A 12,043-nucleotide genomic window follows, 5' to 3' on the forward strand; every position below is an offset into this window, starting at 1 on the left:
GGAGCCTGCTTCTCCCTCTGCCTGTGTCTCTGCCTCTCTCTCTCTGTGTCTTTCATGAATAAATAAATAAATAAAATCTTAAAAAAAAATAAGGAAAGACAGAAATTGTCACAGATGAGAGATGATGAAAGAGCGACAGTCACTAAACACAACATGGGATCCTGGGCAAGATCCTGGGGCAGAAAAAGGACATTAGGGAAAAAAACTGGTGAAATCCAAATAAAATGTGTAGTTTAATTAATTAGTATTTTGTCGAATGCATCACAGTTACGTAAGATACTAAAATAAGGGAAGCTGGGGGAAGAACACACCCACTGCAGCAGGTGACTGCTGTCAGCCTCCTGTGACCGTCTCCAGTGACCTCAAGGAGAAACCAAAAACAAGAAGAATCAGAAAATCAGTTGAGGGGAGGCAAGCAGGCAATATTTTTGAACAATCGGATATGGCAGAAAGGTACTGTTACGACGGCCTAAGAGTCTTCCACATGTCTAGGTGGAAATCAGTAAGTCTTAATTTTACAACCCAACACACCTTGTGCGGGGTAACTACACTCTGGAGAACCGCTGGCAAGCACGCACACCCCTTCCCCGTTTTGCATACAATCCACTGTAAATCAACAAGCGTTGGAGCAGTTCTTGCAGAGCGATCCAACATACTGTCTCCTGGGCTACTGTCCTCACTAAGATAGCGGATATAGCATTTTCTAACCTACTTTGAGGTTGACTTTTTTTTTCCTGTGGACATACCAAAACCCTCTTTATCTTTGCAACTTTTCTGTAATTCCAGAATTATTCAAAGGAAATAATTTATTAAGAAACCCCGGAGGCACCTGGCTGGCTCAGTCAGTAGAACGTGCAGCTCTTGATCTCAGGTCGGGGTTGTAAATTCAAGCCCCCTTTTTAGGTGTAGAGATTACGCAAAAATTTTTTAAAATCTTTAAAAAGAGAAAAAAAGAAAAGAAACCCTGCAGTTAGAAATACACCCATGAAGGTGTCTAATATAAAAAACAGTATGTAGGGGGGCACCTGGGTGGCTCAGTTGGTTGAGTATCTGCCTCCAGCTCAGGTCTTGATCCCGGGTGTCCTGAGACTGAGCCCCGTATGGGGCTCCCTGCTCAGGGGGAGGCCTACTTCCCTCTCTCCCCACCCCGCCCCCCTGGCTCGTGCTCTCACTAACTCTCTCTCTCCCCTCTCTCTCCCTCTCTCATAAATAGATAAAATCTTAAAAATAATATATATATATATAAAGTATGTAAATAATTCTGAGAAGGTTAAAAATATATATACAAAAATTCAAAAGTAGGGCAGCGCGGGTGGCTCAGCGGTTTAGCGCCACCTTCAGCTCAGGGTGTGATCCTGGAGTCCCAATATCGAGTCCCACATCAGGCTCCCTGCATGGACCCTGCTTCTCCCTCTGCCTGTGTCTCTGCCTCTCTCTGTGTGTGTGTCTCTCACGAGTAAATAAAAGAAAAAAAAAAAAAGAATTCAAAAGTAGTGCAAATAAAATGCCAGGGTGGCTCAGGGAAAGAAAAGCTCATTAATTTTGATCAGCCATGAAGGGCTCCATGGAGGAGACATTGGCATCTGGATGGACCTGTGCAGATATGGAAAGGAAAAGCACAGTATGTGTAAAAGGAAGAGAATTTTCTTTCAATTGGAGTGTCAGACACTTGCCAGTATAGGACTCACCATCAATCACTAGTGCCACACCAACTTTCACCATGGCAGGGGCCTAAGCCTGACCACACTTCACATCGCCTTGGCTCAGCACTAAACATGTGACCCAAGGGCATCTTGGTCGCCTTTGTCCAATGCCTTGTATAATGGAATTTGATAGTTTTATTTTTTTTTTAATTCATGGACTTAACTATTGTACATTACGATAGACTGGCTTATTGGCATTTTCAAACGGTTTTCTCAACCACAGATAGGTATCAAGTAAAATGTAACTGCTACAAGCTGTGACTTTCCCTGAGCCCCACACCTGCTAAAATAGCCTGCTCAAAGGTCCCCATCTTGACCAAAGTTTCTTCTGTAATGCACCTACAGGGCAAAAACATAAACATTGATACAAGTAGGTTTCATCTCTTTCCCAAAGACCAAAAGTAATCTAAACAGCCTCAACCATCCTTTTTTTTTTTTTTTTCTCAACCACCTTTTATACTTGAGAGATATCAGGACATTCAAGGCACCAAAATGGAGGGTAAGGTGATCTTCCTGCCCTAAGGGGACCCAGATTGGAAGTTAAGTAACAATTCAAATTATTATGTGATAAGTGTTTTTGCTAACTGTTGATGTTCCTGTTATGTCCTCCACTAGATTAAGAACTTCTTGGGGGCAGAGAGTATGATTTTTAATTTGTTTAACCTGATCAAAACTCAGTGCCTAGCACTTAGAAGGCTCGGTGATGAATGAACAGAATAAGTAAACAGATGATAGAAGAATGGATAGATAAAATGATAGATGGATGATGGATGGATGGACAAATAGATGAGCAAAGAATGGATAAAATAATGGGAGTCCAGGGTAGGGAGAAATTACTGCTAGTTGGTAATGAAGATGGAGGAAAGACTTAAGCCGGACTTATAATAAAAATGCAGATAAAGCCTCTCTGATTTACTGGTTATATCTCAGAAATTCATCCTATTCTAACTTGTGCCACTCTACCTCTGAGTCTCCCCATCTCCTCCCCATCACCACACCTCCACTTAGATCTGTCCATCCTTGAAATCTAACTCAAGGAAATGAATAAAAGGATAAACAAATTGTGGTACCTCCGTACAAAAAGCACTCATCAGCCATACAAAAGACATGGATAAAGCTCAAAAGCAGAATGCAAAAGAAGCCAAACATAAAAGAAAGCAATACAAATGATTCCATTTGTCTGACATTCTGGAAAAAACAAAACTGTGGGAACAGAAATCGGACGAGTGTTATCAGGAGCTGGTAGAGGGGAGGGAACTGGCCACAAAAGGACAGAGGGGGAAACCCAGGGGTGATGAAATTGGTCTGTGTCGAGATGGTATGCAGCTGTATTAATCTGTCAAAATCATCAAGCCATACTACCCACATAAAAAGGGTGAATTTCACTGTAGGGAAATTATACCTTAATTACCCTGACTTTTTAAAAAGCCAAAAAACAAAAATCTCACACAAGTCCAACTCTGAAAAGCATCCCATGACCAGGCTCTGCTTCAAGTGTTCATTTATCATCCTTGTAACTCACTCAGCAATTAATCATGCCCTGTGGGCACCTCTTCTGTTATCATCTTGAAATACTTTTTATTTTTATTACCTCCTCTTTACATGTCTAGGTCTTATCTCCCCAACCAGATGGCAAATCCCTTGGAAACAAGAACCTGGTAGTATTGTGCCTCCTTTAGCCACAAAGTATCCAGGTCACTGCTTGACACATTACACAAGTGAAAGGTTGAATAATTATTTTTTTTATTTTAAAGATTTTTATTTATTTATTCATGAGAGACACACACACAGACACACACAGAGAGAGAGAGAGAGAGAGAGAGAGAGAGAGGCAGAGACACAGGCAGAGGGAGAAGCAGGCCCCATGCAGGGAGCCCGACGTGGGACTCGATCCTGGACTCCAGGATCACGCTCTGAGCCGAAGGCAGGTGCTAAACCGCTGAGCCACCCAGGGATTCCCAAGGTTGAATAATAATTCGTTGATTTCAGCAAAAACCAGCAAAAACCATACATTCCAGAATCTGGAATGTATGAAGTTATTTTGCATACATCTTCAATTCAAACTTGACCATGATAAACAGGCTGCACAGTGTCTTTCTCTGCTAATTACCAAACACACTTTTTCCTGCAGCCTCCTGGATTCTCTACATCATTCATATGTTTCACCCCCAGGAGCTCTCTGGTTGATCCATCACTGGTATAAGATATGACACCAAAGATTTCCAAATGAACCTGAATCAAGGTGAGGACGCTTCCCAGAAAGTGCTTAGACTAAGTGCTGCTACCTCCTTTCCCAAGATTATTGACCTCAATTAAGCCCAGAGCTTATCAGACACAACAGAATCACATTCCTGTTTGAACATTACAAAATCCAACAATTTCTATTTCATTCTCCTTACGTCTAAAATGCTGAGATTTCCAATTTCCAAACGTGCCTATTGTCAGTTCCTGAAAATAAAACAATGGCCACTTCTCTCCCTATATTCCCTCAAATTTCATGAAGAGACACTATCCTAATTAAATTGCTGTCTTACCACATCATTTTAAAAGGAAATTTAATCTTCATTAGTCTGGGGCGAGGGGAGAAGGAGAGTAGTTTTTCCTGTGCTCATTAACCCCATGTTAGCAGCAGAATGCTGTTCTTTGACATTGCAGGGCTTTGACCTCACCTTTAATGGGTTTCCTCTCAGATCTTTCCTGGCCACCTTGGTGAATCTGTTTTCCATTAAACAGGTAGAGCAACATTTCCTTTAGGCACAAACAACCGTGACCACAAAAATACTTTAAAATATTAATAAAGAGAAAAAAATCAATGTATAGAAATATTTACATTGCATTTTATATATAAAAATACTGGGACACCTAGGTAGCTCAGTGACTGAGTGTCTGACTTTGGCTCAGGTCATGATCCTGGGGTCCTGAGATCGAGTCCATGTCAGGCTCCCCACAGGGAGTCTGCTTCTCCCTCTGCCTATGTCTCTGCCTCTCTCTGTGTCTCTCATGAATAAATAAATAAAATCTTTAAATATATACGTATATACACATATATATAAATACTTTCAGGTTAAAGAAAAGAAACACCTATTTTTCTCATTTACAGAAACTCTTATAATTACAAAATTACTGTTCGAGTTTTAGGAAGTTACAGCTCAAAGTAATGTTTCAGGTACTTCAATAGTAACTTGGTGAAAAGGTTTTTATTTATTCCCATTTCAGAGAGCAGTGAAGTGAGGTTGTGCAAGTCTGCTTGAAGGAGCCTGCATAAACACCCAGTGCCCACCAACCTGAAGCATGGACTCTACGAGGTGAACACCTCCAGGGCTTGGCCCAAGGTCTCTCTCCAGCTGCTCAGAGCTTCACCTCCCAGGCAGAAAAGTGCTAAAGCCAATGTACAATGTGCATCTGACCCACAGCCCACCTCAGTGTGACCTACAAAAGCAGCAGAAGCAAGTATTTAGAAATAAGTACATATAAACATATAAAATTTTCCATAAAAAGGGAAAAGTTTAAGATGTGGAAACAACATGTTTGTTTAAGACCCTGTCACACAGAACCGTCTGCACAGTTTGAATTCCTGCTAAAACACACAGATGGAGGTTCGTGGCTGCTCATGCTGCCCTGAGAAATTCTCAATGGCTCTCAAGGTTCTGACCACCTCAGCAATGTCTTCTTGGGGTACTTAGTGCCTTCGGTCCAAGCACAGAATGAGCCTGTTCTTTATATTTCTGATGCTAAAAGAGTAGGAACATTTCTCCCTGAGGGTCCAGAGAAAGTGATTTAATCCTGCGTTTATACAATCAGCTGAGAAGCCAGAAGGCCCCTGAAATATGTGCTCTGTGGTGGAAATCAAAACTGAAAAAAAAAAAAAAAAGAGAGAGAGAGAGAGAGAGACGCCATTAGATTGTTTCAGAATCTGGAATGTATGAAGTGGTCACACCTTACATGTTTAGTGGTGAGAGGAAATGACAATTTGGATTCCAAGAGGGAAAAAAACCCCATCCCTATTAATGCTCAAACTACTATTTGGCTTAACATAGTTTCGATTAAAAAGTGCAAGTCTGCAATGGTGCCAGTGAGGCGTGCCCCATATCCCTCCCGGTGGCCGGCGTGGGCACAGGGAGGTTGGGTAGCAGGGCTCTGCAGGGTCACGGTATTCCTCTAAAAGCACCCTCATCAGGCAAAAAACTGGCTTGTTTTCTCAAGAAGAGACAGATTCCCCCATGCATTTGCTGATACAAGGAGAAACTGTCATGCTCTTTAAAAATTAAGCTCACTACAGGGGAGCCGGGGTGGCTCAGTCGGTTAGGCATCTGACTGTTGATTTCAGCCCAACTCGTGATCTCAGGGTCATGGGACTGAGCCCCACATCAGGCTCTGGGCTTATCAGGGAGTCTGCTTGAGGCGCTCTCTCTCCCTCTCCCTCTGCCCCTCCCCATGCTCACCCTCTTTCTCTCTCTAAAAGAAATAAATCTTTGAAAAGAAAAAAATTAAGCCCATTACAATTGTCATTTGACTTTCCAGACAGACTTTGGTATCTATATGAAATTGACATTAAATGGAGAAAAGTTAACAGTCGACCTATGGACAAAAGAAAATGGGAGAAGGTCAGAGCCCTATATCCCTAGCATATTACTCTTGAAATAATTACAGTAGCATTTTATGCCTTAATGTTTTTAATTATTAATTTTATAATAATTAATGAATAACATGAAGTTTCTGGTAGCAGTAGGTGCTCCATATGGTATCCTGTGTAAGAACTCTCAGCAATCAGCGAGGTAGGATATTATCAACTCTAAAGCAGCTCTGATTGGAGTCATCTGGGCTGTATCCCTGCCTGAAGTCAGGACTTTGAGTTCAGCCTAAACCACAGCACAGATCAAATGAAAATAGAGAACTGTGGGTGGCTTCCCTCTGCAGCCAGCAGGCATGCAGTTAAGCAAAAGAAAGAGCAATAGGAACACCTTGCATGGCTACTGTGGTCCCACAGGACACCTGGCAAGGGTTAAACCACAGCCACACTGGCCCTTTGGAAAGTGACCAGCCCTTTTCCTTTGGAGACAGCTTCCCTGTTCATGGGACCCAGAGCTGGTCGTGTGGAAGGAATGAGAAGCCAACAGGCTCAGCAGACTATCAGTGGAGGCAGCCCACCTGGTAGCATGTCCTGACCACCACCCTCACCCACCCACCCCACCCCCACTCCCACCCCCACCCCCGTGTGCTCACTGAAGACGGTGCAGACACTCCTGCAGCTCTACTCTGCCCTCTCCGGGGACCCTCAACTGAGGGGAAAAAAAATGATTTCTGGAATCACAAGGTACTTAAAGTACATGAACAGCATGCAAAGGAGAAAACAAACAGAACTCAATGCTCAGATGATGAAACCATCAGAAAAAGACTTTGAAACGTGAAATTCACACCCCCCAGGAAAGGAGAGTGTCCCATACCTTAGGCAACTCTAGACTGCTCTGAAAAAAGAATCCAAGACCATGGAAAGAAATCACATAGCTGTTGAAATAACAACTCAACAGATATTTCAAACTAAGGAGGAAAAAAGAAAAGAAAGCCAAAGCTGAAGAGTGCATTAGTGAACTGAAAGGTAACACCAAGCAATGACACCAAAATGGAGCATTAGGGGATAACGAGTATAAAACCAATTAAGGAACCTTCAGGGAGAGACAGACGTGCCAACAGCCATGTGGAGGAGGTTGCAGGCAGGAAGGCGGAGAAAAGATGAAAAATTCCCCCAAAAGTAAAGACCGTATTCTCAGATTTGAAAGGGCCCTCCAGCACTGAGCATTTGATGGGGAAAAGAAAATACTTAGACCATCAATCACGTTGGAACTCAAGAACATCAAGGACACATTTATCATTAAAAACTGATCAAAACGGGGGATCCCTGGGTGGCTCACCGGTTTTAGCGCCTGCCTCCCATATCGGGCTCCCTGCATGGAGCCTGCTTCTCCTTCTGCCTGTGTCTCTGCCTCTCTTTCTCTCTGTGTCTCTCAGGAATAAATAAGTAAAATCTTTAAAAAAAAATTTAAAAACTGATCAAAAAAGAAAACAGTTTTGTGGCAAAGGAACAAGAATCAGATGGACATAGATTCTCATCAGCAAATCTGGGTATGGGAAAATAATGAAGCAATCTCCTTAAAGTGCTTAAGGAAAAGAGTTTTTGAGTCTAGAATTCTGTATTCAGCAAAACTATTGCTTAATGGGGAGGATGACATAAAAACATTTTCAGGGACATGAAGAATCAGTTTTTAGTCACAGATGGTCACTGGGCGATCCTGAGGGATCCACTCCAACAAGAGGAATGACACATAAGCACTGCACTCTGGGGATTTCAGCAGAGAAGAGAACAGGGAGGGAGGCAAACGGCCAACGTTTTTGTCTTCTTTTTGTCTGCAGGGCTCAGTTGTGGAGAGGAAAATGATACACATACTGATTAATTCTCGCCTCTGTTAGCAGAAAAAAATATATGTAATTTGCAATTTAAAAGTGCCCTCTAGAATAAGAAGTTTACACATAAAAGGTTCAAAAAGCTAAGGAAAAATATTATGATAGAAAAACTTGAAATAACTTGAAATAGCATAATCCATGAAAGTAAATGTTGGTAAGTTGGATTTTGTTAAAAATTAAAAACATGCTCTGGGAGAGACACTCAGAGAATGAAAGACAAGCCACAGACTGGGAGAAGATATTTGCAAAACATATCTGGTAAAGAACTTGTCTCTAAAATATAGAAAGAATTCTTCAAACAATAATAAAACACCTAACCTGATTTACAAATGAGCAAAAGATTTGAATAGGGGCTTCACCAAAGAAAACACACAGAGAGTCAGATCAGCATGTGCAAAGGTGCTCCATATCAAGTGTCATTAAGGAACTGCAAGTTAAAACAACTATTAGAATGGCTAAAATCCAAAACACCGAGGACACCAAGTGCTGGTGAGGATGCGGGGCAACAGCCATTCTTACTCACTGTTGGTAAAAATGTAAAATGCTACCGCCACTCTGGGAGACAGTTTGGTAGTTTCTTACAAAATTAAATATACTCTATACAATCTAGTTTACTCAAAGGAGTTGAAAACTTATGTCCACACACAAACGTGCACACAGATGTTTATAGCATATTTATTCATAATTGCCAAAACTTGGAAACAACTAAGATGTCCTTCAGTAGCTTAATGGATAAATAATCTGTAGTACATCCAGACAACAGAATATTATTCAGGGACTAAAAAAAATAGTCCATGAAAAGGTATCACACCATGAAAAGGTATGGATGAACCTTACACGCATTATCACTAAGTGAAAGAAGCCAATCTGAAAAGGCTACACCCTGTAGGATTCCAATCAAATGATATTCTGGAAAAGGTAAAATATGATGACACTAAAAATGTAGCCAGGGGTTGGGGACAGAGGAGGTGAATAGGTAAAGCCCAGAGGATTTGCAAAGCAGTGAAAATACTGTGTGATACTCTAATGTTGGATGCATGTCATGATACATTTGTCACGGTGCAACACTGCAGTGCCAGCCTCAGGGTATGACACCACAGCACTGAGTTCAGTGTTGACAGAGACGTCACCACATCCACGATGGCATCTTCCCTGCCTAGGCACGATACTGCTGGCATTGCCCTGGTATATCCTGTCAACATACCATTCTGCATAAAAGAGCCTGGATGGTAGACTGCAACTATGGACTGTCTCCCCTACCCTGGGTATCTTCAGCCATTCTCTACAGCCATGCTCATAAAGCCAAGACCTCTACTGAAATATATCCTAGACAACAGACAACACAGCTCTCCATTATACAGACTCACAGACTGAGTCAAATCATATCCCTAAAGCAAACCAACTCCATGCCACTGATACAAGATATCAGACTGCTAACAACAACACAAGTATCATCTCGGTTGCCAAGCCTGTATTGAGTACCACAGCCCATAATCTCACCAATGTTAAAAGGAATTCCTAAAAACTTAAAGTACAGGAACAGTCTAAAAAGCCCAGCTTCATCCCCTGGTAATATAATTTTTTTTTTTTTTTTTTTTTTTTTTTTTTATTCATGATAGTCACAGAGAGAGAGAGAGAGGCAGAGACACAGGCAGAGGGAGAAGCAGGCTCCATGCACCGGGAGCCCGATGTGGGATTCGATCCCGGGTCTCCAGGATCGCGCCCTGGGCCAAAGGCAGGCGCCAAACCGCTGCACCACCCAGGGATCCCCATCCCCTGGTAATAAAACCTACTTGTCTTCTCAATAAAATGCCAGGCTGCCACTGACACAGTCTGAACACAGCCCTTGGATTATTTTCTCTTTTTTGTTTACTTTCTCCATTTCTGGGGGATATACTTTTGAGAAAGTTGTGAAGAAAATATTCACTAAGAGGGAATTATTTTTAAAATGTGTTTCTTTAAAAAACTCAACTCCAATTACTGACTGGCCTTTGGGAAGACGAGATCTATATACCAAGATGCCTGCTGGTTATAAAGGAGATTCTCATCTAGGTGGCTAAGATTTGCCAGCTGCTTGCTCTAGACTGTGCAGCACGTGGTCAAAAGTTTGTTTAATCATAAATTGCAGGTGCATAATATTTGAAGATCCTCTCTGCAAATATTGACTGATAAACTCAGATTACAAACACTCAAGTAGGTCTTATTAGATGTTAGGTTCAAAGAAATATAATAGTCAGTAGCCCCCCACTTCTCCACAAAGACATGTTCCAACACCCCCATTGGATAGTACCGAGCCCCATAAATCCTATGTTTTTCCTATACATACGTACTTATGATAAAGTCAAATTTATAAATTAGGTACAGTAAGAGATTAATAACTACTAATAAACAGACCAAATATAACAATATATGATAATAAAAATGATATGAATGTGGCCTCTCCGTCAAAATATCTTATTACACTGCACTCACCCTTCTTCTTGTGATGTGAGATGATAAAATGCCCATGTGATGAGATGACATGAGGTCAGTGACACGGGCATTGTGATGTATTCTTAGGCTACTATGGATCCTCTGCTGATTGTCCAGAAAGAGGATCACCTGGTTCCAGATGGCATTTTGACTGCGGTGACTGAAATTGTGGAAAGCAAAACTGAAGACATGGGAAGGGCACTACTGTACCACGAACCAATTAATTTTCAGAATAAACTTAAGATGGATTGCCTAGATGGTGCCCAAGAAAGATTTTCACTCCATGTAAGAGAAAGACAAAGTAACCCTGAAAAGAATATTGGAGGAGTGGAAAGACATGGGCTCCAGGCTGTCACTACCCCTGGAATGCTGGGCAAATTCCAGAATGTAACCCTCCATAGCCTGGTTTCCTCCCCAAGGAAGGAGGGTGTTGGGCTCCCAGACAATTTTATTTCTGAAAGTCTGCAATTCCACGAACAGCAAATCACAAATGTTGGCACAAGACCATTCATGACAGTGTTGTCCAAGTTACATAGAGCATCTTAAATTTTTTAGTAAGCACACTGAAAAAAGTAAAAAGAAACAAAATAATCAGAATATTTTAGGGCTGTCTGAGTGGCTCAGTGGTTGAGTGTCTACCTTCAGCTCAGGGCGTGATCCCCCATGGGGAGCCTGTTTCTCCCTCTGCCTGTCTCTCTCTCTCTCTCTCTCTCTCTCTCTCTGTGTGTGTGTGTGTGTGTGTGTCTCTCATGAATAAATAAATCTTTTTTTAAAAAATTGGAATATTTTATTTAACTTGACCTATCCAAAATATTACTTCAATATGTAGTAAATATAAAACATACTAATGAGATGGCTTAGATTCTTTTCCCATAGTAAGTATTCAAACTCCATGATACTTTCAATACTTTGAGCACAGCTCAATTCTGACTCACTCCTCAAGTGTTCAGTAGCCACTGTGGCTAGTGGCCACCATCTGGGACCGCACAGATCTAGAAAGTCACCTTTGACTTTGATAATGTCTGACTCTCCAAGTACTGCTGATGCTCTGCAAAGTACGCTCTCAAAGGACAAATAAAGATCAGGCAAGGATGGACAGATTTTTCTATCTGCCTGGTTCCATCTCTACACCTTGTTGATTACAACTCAGCCTTGCTTCCCACAGTTACTCCCCTCTTTGCATCTCTGGTGTTGCCCTGGACCAGGCCCTCATTATTTCTCACCTGGAATACTGTAATAGCCCCTTACCGTGCACTTCATTTGCGATCTTTACTGATCCCTTGTGTTTACACCCAGCCCAATTTATTTTTACCTGGGGCCCCCTCAATCACTTGCCCACACTGGTGTCTTCCCTCCCAGAACATTTGCCTACACCCTAACATCTGAAACCCAGTCAGTAGAAGAGTCAA

General features: G+C 41.8%; 1 protein-coding gene across 14 annotated transcripts in view; it reads right to left on the reverse strand.

Moving 5' to 3' along the window:
• ATP8A2 (ATPase phospholipid transporting 8A2) overlaps positions 1–12,043 on the reverse strand; it is a 574,503-nt gene that overhangs the window by 551,277 nt on the left and 11,183 nt on the right. For 5 of the 14 annotated variants that reach the window (XM_038573448.1, XM_038573455.1, XM_038573449.1 and 2 more), the window contains 2 exons: positions 10,635–10,794; positions 4,988–5,132 (listed from right to left, as the gene is read on the reverse strand). The exons of 6 other annotated variants lie outside the window; for them this stretch is intronic. The gene's annotated coding sequence lies outside the window, so the exon portion shown is untranslated. The remainder of the gene's footprint in view (positions 1–4,987; positions 5,133–10,634; positions 10,795–12,043) is intronic. 3 more of the 14 variants (XM_038573453.1, XM_038573451.1, XM_038573454.1) reach the window with 2 other exon arrangements.

This window comes from Canis lupus, chromosome 25 (assembly GCF_011100685.1).
Source record: "Canis lupus familiaris isolate Mischka breed German Shepherd chromosome 25, alternate assembly UU_Cfam_GSD_1.0, whole genome shotgun sequence".
NCBI classification, from domain to species: Eukaryota; Metazoa; Chordata; class Mammalia; order Carnivora; family Canidae; genus Canis; species Canis lupus.